An 8909-nucleotide genomic window follows, 5' to 3' on the forward strand; every position below is an offset into this window, starting at 1 on the left:
AAAAAAAAAACAAAAACAACTTTGTAAGACCTAATAGATACAATAATTAGAAAGTTATAAGCAATAAAGAAACACCAAATTGAAATTCTGGATATTAAGGCTAAAATTTCAGAAATAGGTAACATATGGGAAAGCCAAAAGAACAGAATCGAAGAAACAGAACACAGAGTTAATAAAATAGAAGGCAAATGCATCAACACTAACCTGGTAGAACGTTTGGGGGGGTGGGGGGGGAACCCAAGCCACAGTTATTGGATCTGAATTCCCACTGCAGTAATCAACCTGTCATCCCCTCCCAAATTCTCAAACGCTAACCATTCCTATCTACCCATAGGGTCATTCTGAAAATAAAAGATAATCTGACTCCACTACAACACTGTCTCCTCCCCCTCTCCTCCTCTCCAGCACCACCTGTAAAGCCTGCACTGGCCTACAATCCTCACGGACTCGCCTCCTGCCCGCCAATAGGCAACACCTGGTCACTAGTGCCACCTGGTGGCTAAAATAAACCTGCTGCTGATTTTGTTACTGTGATTTGTGCATTGTCTTTTTCTTTTTAAAATTTCTTTTCATTCAATTATTAATACACATTTTTGAGATTAATTACAATTTATCAATGTCATTTATTTCAACATATCATCAAATTATTTTGAAAACAAACTTTCCATCAATGACATTGCACACCATTCAACAAGCATTTAATGAGCACCTGCTGTGTGCCAGCACTGCTGAGATACTAAGTTGTGGCTGTGTTGCGTTGAGTGGAACTCATAGCTGACCTTCCAGGTGGTTTCCAGAAGCTGGAAATGGCATGTGAGTAGATTGTCTTTCACCTGAGGAGCGATTCGTGGATTTGAATCACTTCCCTTTGAGATAGCAACGCAGCTGCTTCCACTAGGCCACCAGAGCTCCCTGTGACACTAAAATGAGGAGACAAAGTCAATGCCCTTGAGAAGCCCTTGGTCTAGTGAGGAGAGAGAAGCAGGAATAACTTCAGCGGAAGATGTTAGTACAACTACCTACAGAGGCTGTTAAAAAAAAGTAAAAGTTTCCTGTTACTAAAGAAGAAAAAGCAGCCTATGAAAACAGAAATAAAGTGAGCTCTGGTGGCCTAGTGGCAAGAAGGTGTACTGCAATCCCAAAGGTACATGGTTCAAATCCACCAGATGTTCTGCTGGAGAAGGAAGAACAATCTCCTCCTCTATCAGTTAGATCTGATTTGATGGTACACACACATACAAAATAATAGAAGAAAACAGAAAGTAGGAAGGCTTCCTGGAGACTGTGCAGGATACAGAGCGCAAGTGGAAGGCAGCAAGGCTACGAGCATGGGAAGAGGTTTGGGGAATGGAAAGAGATACACCTGGGGGTGGGGGCATGACAAAGTCTCTGTTTCTGAAAAATCCAAAGCAAATGTGAAGGTGGAAGAGGCTGAGGCAGTATGTTGGAGAGTTTTGGTTGGGTTTTAAAAAAAAAAGTTGCCATCAAATTAATCCTGATGGCTGGTGACCCCGTGTATTAGAGAAGCAATGCTCCAGAGAGTTTTCTCGGTTGCGGTCTTAAAGAAGATCACCGACCCTTTCTTCTGTGACACTGCTGGGTAGATTTGTATCATCAACCTTTATTTTTGTACTCTCTCACAAACCATTTCAAGCACCCAATGTAAATAAATGCTCCTAATCTAAGTGTTCGTGGAGTTAAGGGCTTATAGTTCAAAATGGCTTTCCTAGCCATTGATTTCCTTTTTATTTTGGGATGAAGTATTTATTGTATTAAGGGATAGGAGTAGGGTATGATACAAGCCCCACCATACTAGAGGCACACTCATGGAAGCTCAGTGCTTGCTCCTTGGGGACGCTCACTCTCCAGGGACACAGCATCACATCCAGCTTGGTCAAAACTGACAGTCTACAGGATCCTGGCCCTTGGCTCACCAGTCTCTGCATTGCTGGCCTCCACTACCCACAGTCACATGAGTCATTTCCCTGATAAGTTTGAGTTTCTGTGAGACCTTCTGTGGAAACATAGAACTCAAGGGACATAGAGGAGTGGGGGAAACTGAACAAAAGAGGAACAGTCAATGTCAGAAATGAGGGAGTGATACAGTAGATCAACCATTTAGGACACTGTTGACTTCGCCTTTTGGTAACTAGTCTGCTACTAATCTTATCAGAATGGGTTGTAAATCCAGTGCTCTGAGAGGTGTTAGAAGCTACCTCCATAAAATGGCCTTAAGATTATTTTTTAATCACAAAATGAGCTTCTCATAAGTACACACTATCAATAGCATGACAGTCAGAGGCACTTTACCTTCTTTAACTATAGCTGATGAAACCTGGGAGACACAAACATTTGAGCATTCAATTACTAGGCAAAAGATTTTTGGTGGTTCAAATCCCCACCCCCCCCCCCCCCCCCCCCGACACGCCTCAGGAAACAAACCTGCCAATCTACTTGTGAAAGGCCACACCTGGGGAACCCTCTGGAGCATCCTGCCCTGCACGTGGGGTCCCCAGCAGCCAGAATCTTCTCAACAGCAACTAACAAAAGACAGCCATGGAAAACGCTGTAGAGGGAAAATAGAAAGAAAATCCTGTGAGTGCAGTTCTGCTCAGAAACATGTGGAATCAACATAAGTTAGAGTTGATTCCAGAGCAAACAGGTTTGTTGTATTTTGTTTGGTTAATTTATCTCAGCAGAGGAAGTGGAAGTAAAAAAATAAAATAAAACCCACAAGCGTGTGGAGGAAAGGATTTACTCCCTCCCTCTGCTGCCATTTCCTTGTCCTCAAGGAAAACCAGCTTTTCTGATCAGTGCCCAAAGGGTTGGTATGTTGGAAGGGGACCCTTACTCATATGACTAGGCTTTAAGATTAGGGTAGTTTGAAGACAGAAGCCTAATGATAATAGTGATGATCAGAATTCAAGACAAGGCTCAGCAGCAAAGAGATGGACTATGATACACCATGACCAAATCAAATGAAATTAGGCAAGAAGTGCAAAGACAGCGTAATCCAGGAAACAGGGATAGAAGTCCAGTCTCACCGTCCGGTTCACCCTGGTAAATATGGGTGAATATTTCACCCCAAAACACAAGAGTAACAGAGAACACCTGCCCAGCAGACTCTGATCTCCCTCAGACATGTGGCAGGTTCTCTGGCCTCCATAGAATGGAAACTCTTGAGCAAAGAACAGTCTTTTCAACTCTACGCTCTCAAGCCTTGCACAGGCCCTTCAGTTGACAAATGCCAAGTAAATATTTGCTGGATATAAGGACATTTGATTACCAAAAGCTCTTGAAGTGTAAGGCTGTGGAATTGAAACTGTTTTCTCTGGATGCTAAGCTCCTAAGTGGTGACGTGCCACCTCTCCTAAGCAGGGGATTCTGACAAACCATCACGGAAGCTAAGGGGCCTTGGGATTTGAAGGAACTGTTCTCCTGGAAAGTAATCTAGACTTCAATCAATGCTCAAAAGGCCCCTGTCTGCTTTGAACTCTGAACCTCTGCCTTCCAGCCACCCAATTCCTATAGATCACATCTTCTATTCAGCATCTCTTCACAGAGAGCCTTTCCTTACCTTTGTACCTCCTATTTCTGTGACCTTGGCCAAGGCCAAGAACTCTGGGCTGAGAGACAGACCACAGGACATGTGCTTGATACAGCAAATTCTTGTTATTTCCAGTACTTTGAGCATGTTGTTAGGAGGTACCAGTTCTTGGAAAAAGGAAGGAAAGTTCTTGGACAGGAGGAGAGTCAACAAAAGAGAAGAGGATTCTCGGTGAGATGGGTTGACACAGCAACTGCAACAATGGGCTTGGGCACAGAAGAGATAGTGAGGACAGCACGGGATCGGGCCGGAGTCTGGTCATGGGGTCACTATGAGTTATGCTTCACTCAATGGCACCCAACAACATGTTCTATAAAGATCCTTGGGCATGCGAACTGCACTCAACTATAACCCTAAAAGTTGGTAGTTAAAGTTGGTAGTTTGAACCCACCCAGAAGCACCTGAGAAGAAAAGCCTGGAAATGTGTTTCCATAAAGTTTACAGTCATTGAAGTGAAATATCTCAGTCACAAAAGGACAGACACTACATAACACCACTGTTATAAAATAGCACAGACTTAGGGGCATTGGGGAGAGATGGGGAAAGATTGGATAGATAATTGGATAGAACACTGCATTAAAACAGATGAGGGGAAGAGTTGTCCGAAAGGAATATATGATTAGGCATTATTATATGCATGACAACAATCTGGAAGAAGAGGTGCATTATGGGGAGGGGAAAGGAGAAGGGGAGAAGAAAATGTACAAAGATGAGGGGGGAAAGTAAAATAAAACATTTGTTTTAAATATTATAGTCAAGAAAAACCTGTGGGACAGTTCTTGTCTATAACTCATGGGATTGCTGTGAGTCTGAATTGACTCCAAGGCAGTAGGTTTGGTTTTATTTCCTATAAAGTCCTTGTGAATCCTGAGCTAGCCTTGTTTGACCTCAGCTGTAAATGTTTTACTGCTCTGCACATACCATATGCATGTCTAGAATGACAGCAATAGTGCTATATTTAAGTAAATTTGCTACTTTTGGCAACCCTATGAATGAAAGACCTGAATGAACACTTGTATAACTTTCTTCATTTCTCTAAGTTCATAGGGTTTCCAGAGGCAAGCTATTTCAGAAGTGGATGCCATTCCTGCTTCCAAGCTTGATTTCATCAGAGAGCTCCACCAAACATTGTCCATCATGGTAACCAATATCGCATTTGACACATCAGAGTCACAGTTTAACATCACAGCAACCACGAATTACCTCTGTACAGCAAATCAACAGACCAGTGCTATACCACTTAGAAGAGTGTTTGACCAAAAATAATTAAAAGCAAGCCTGAGGAACACAGATTAAAATCACCCACCGACATTTAAGGACAACAAATTTCCAAATACAGAACCCACTGCTAGTGAGGATTGACTGTTTCTCTCAAACTTTGGCACACTGTCCTTCCACAGACGTCATGAACACTGGTTCACCGTCTCTCATGCCTCCAAGGGAGCAAGGAGGATAAATGAGCAAATAGGACTCTGGATCTTTATCTGGCTTTTTCCTGGACACCATTACAATTGTTACTGATGGTTATTGCCTCCTCCTGGGTGAGTCAAATAGATACCTTATAAAATCACCATCTATATTCTCTAGACTAGAGAGTTGGGAAATGTACCCAGTTGCCCCAAATCCCAGGTACTGAAAACCTGGTCTCCTAGACAACTCTTAAAATTGCTGACCCTTAGCCAGGCGTCTTGTGGCCAGTGACCTGCCTGTTTCCTTGCTACATAAGTTCCTCTCAGCCGTTCCTTGCTCTCTAAGAAGGGAGAACAACTTGGGAGCAAGGTCCCTCCTGAAACACAGTCCCCTTCATAGTGTCCTGCAAGTCCCTGAGGTCCTGCCTGCCTTTCCATGAGCCAGAGAACCAAGTTCACATTCTTCTTCCCACCTTGCCAACCTCTTTTAGTAAATGTTCCAAATAAAGCCTGTTCCTTAATCTATATGAAATTTCAGGAAATCTTCCTGATACCCCCTACATAGCTATGGTGATCATCTTACAAAACAATGCAAACATTGCACATTGGAAAATGGACACAATACAATCTATGGCATTTCACTCTGCTGTTGTTCCCACCATAGCTGGAAACAAAAGGTAATCTTATAAAGGACATGGTATAAAAGAAAGGGGGGAAATGGTCTGAAAGGAATATATGATTCTGCATTATGAGAACAATCTGGAACAAGAGGTGCTTTGCCGGGTGGGCGGGGGGGAGGAGGAGGGAAGAGAGGGAGAAAATGTGCAACAATGAACAAGTAGGAGGGGTAAAGAAAAAGGGGATGGTCCAGGAACCAAGACTTCTCTAGGTCCCCAGGCCTTTCCCCTATTAGTAAGCTCCAGGACAGGCTCTACTTCCTCAGCTCCCCCTACGCCTCCTGCCTCATACATTTCACCTGGGCTCGCCTTTCTAAATCTTCTTTCAGCTGACTTGAAAACAAACTGCCCAGAAAATGCTGAATATTCCTTTGTCTCTAAAATACAGATCAAATCTTCTCTATTCCTTTATATAGATAGAGAGCTCTGGTGGTGTAGTCTGGAGGGATCAGTGCCTCTCTCATGGTTCAAATCTACCGGAAGTTCAGTGGCAAGAGCTGAATAGAAGAAAAACCAAGCTGGAAAACAGAAAGCTAAAAAGCCTTCCACTTTGCATCTTCCATGGAGAATACTGACCTTCTTTACAGAAAGCCCTGGGTATTCTATTTTCTTTATTATCTAGAACTACTATAATAGATGCCATAAGTGGATGGCTTATACAAACAGAAATTTTTTATAGTTAGGAGGCTAGAAGTTAAAATTCAGAATGCCAGCTCTAAGGGAAGTCCCCCTCTCTCCAAGGACTGGTTTCTCCTGAAAATATACCCAAAGTAAGAAAGATGAGATTTCATCATCTTTGCCTGTAAAAGCGCCTTGGTTGTACTTCTTTCAAGACAGATTTGTTTGTTCTTTTGCCAGTCCATGGGATACTCAATACTCATTTTCTAACACCATAATTCAAAGGCATATAATCTTCTTCAGTCTTCCTTGGTCATTGTACAGCTTTCAGACATATAGAAAGCAGTTGAAAATGCCATAACTCTGATCAAGTGCACCTTAGTCTTTAAACTGACATCTTTGTTCTTTGGCTAGGTCCTAGACAAATAGCCCAATGCAACATGTCTTCTGATTTCTTGATTACTGTTACCATGGGTGTTGATTGTGGACTCAAGTCAAGTCAAGTCCCTGACAATTTCAACCTTTTCTTCATCTCTCATGATGTTGCCTATTGCTCCACTGGTGAGGATTTTTGTGTTCCTATTGTTAGTTATAACCCACATTTAAGGCTGTAGTCTTTGATCCTTTGCAATATATGTTTCAAGTCTTCTTTCCTTTCTGCAAGAAAGATTGTCTCATCTGCATAATTCAGGCTGTTGATGATTCTTCCTTCAATCTTGATGCCACATTCTTCTTCACAGAGTACGGCTTCTTGAGTGATTTGCTCAGCATATAGATTGACTAGGTATGGGAAAAGGGTACAATCCTGATTCACACCTTTCCTGATTTTAAACCATGTGTTATTTCTTTGCTCTGTTTAGACAACTGTTTCTTAGTTTGTGTATAGTTTTCATCACATGAACACAATTATGGTTCTGGGATTCCCATTCTTCTTAATGTTAGCCATCGCTATTATCATTCCCATAGTCAAATACTTTTGTGTAATCAATAAAACAAAAGCAAGCAACTTTCTGGTCTTTTCTGGTTTCAGCCAAGATTCATCTCATATTAGCAATGATATGCCTCATACAATGGCCTCTTGCCAATATCTCAGTCACAAAAGGACAAATACTGCATAAGGCCATTGTTGTAAAATGAGGCTGACATCAGGGTAGCGGGGGGGGGGAGACTGAGAAAGATGAGATAAATTATGTATACTGCATTGAAACAGATGAGAGAGAGAACTGTTTAAAAGGGATATATGATTAGGTCTTTTTGTCATGACTGGAGTCTAGAATGAAGGCTGCACAGTGGAGTGAACTTGAGGGGAGGGATTGTATAACAATGAAAGAATTTTTCTTTTACTTTTCAAAGATTGTACTGGACAGGAGGAGTAGGCAGGGAGAAAAGTGCAAAAGTGAATTAATAGAAATCCAAAATCTCTGTAAATTTTCATTAACATTAATAGTAAAAAAAAAATTTTTTAAAGCAAAACAAAACAATGGCCTCTTGCTAATCCAGCTTGAATTTCTGGCAATTTCTTATCAATGTTTCATCCATTTTCTTTATAATTTTCAGCAAGATTTTATTTGCATGTAATATTAATCATGTTATTTGATAATTTTCATACTCTCTTGGATCATCTTTTTTTAGAATGAGAATATGGCTTTCTTCCAGTCAGTTGGCCAGGTAGGTGTCTTCCAAATTTCTTGGCAGAGACAAGTGAGCATGTCGAGGGCTGCATCGGTTTGTTGAAAGCTCAACTGATATTCCATCCATTCCTGGGGCCTTATTTTTTGTCAATGCTTTCAGTGCAGCTTGACTATCTTCCTTCATGACCATTTGTTCTTGATAATTGTTCCTGAAATGATTCAGTATGGACCAATTATTTTCGGAACAGTGACTCTGTATCTTCCTTTCATCTTCTTTTGATGCTTCCTGTATCATTCAAGATTTTGTTCATAGAATCCTTCAGGATTACAACTCAAGACTTAAATTTGTTCTTAAGTACTTTCAAGGGGAGGTCTGGTGGCCTAGTGGTAAGGAGCTGCAACTACAATCCCAGAGGCGCATGGTTCGAATCCACCAGATGCTCTGCCGGGGAAGGAAGGACAATCTCCTCCTGTACCAGTCAGATCTTATTTGACGGTACAAGCACACAAAAAATAATAAAATAAATTTTAGAAAAAAGTACTTTCAGCGTGAAAAATGCCAAGTGTGTTTTTCCCTTTTGGTTTTCTAACATTAGCTACTTACATATGTTCTCATAATACTTTGTTTTTTCAAGGAACACTTTAAAATCTGTTCAGCAATATTATCTCAGCATTCCTTGTGAGAATGCCAAAGGAACTATCATGCCAGTTCTTTTGAGACTTCTGTTGCCCTAGTGGTAAGGAGTTGTGCTTCCAACCTAAAGGCAGGTAATATAAGTCCACCAGCTGCTTTGAAAGAGAAACACTATCTGCTCCTGTACAATTTTGCAGCCCCTGAAAACCCACTGGAATGTTAACTATTAATTGGCCTTAACTTGATGACAATGAATGAACTAGTGAATATGAGTGAGTGAATGGAGTTGTATATGTTTTGGGCCTTGTTGCGATGTTGTTATGTGCCATAGAG

The sequence above is a fragment of the Elephantulus edwardii genome, unplaced genomic scaffold, assembly GCF_000299155.1.
Source record: "Elephantulus edwardii isolate Elephantulus edwardi_28Jun2011 unplaced genomic scaffold, EleEdw1.0 scaffold00176, whole genome shotgun sequence".
Lineage (NCBI taxonomy): Eukaryota > Metazoa > Chordata > Mammalia > Macroscelidea > Macroscelididae > Elephantulus > Elephantulus edwardii.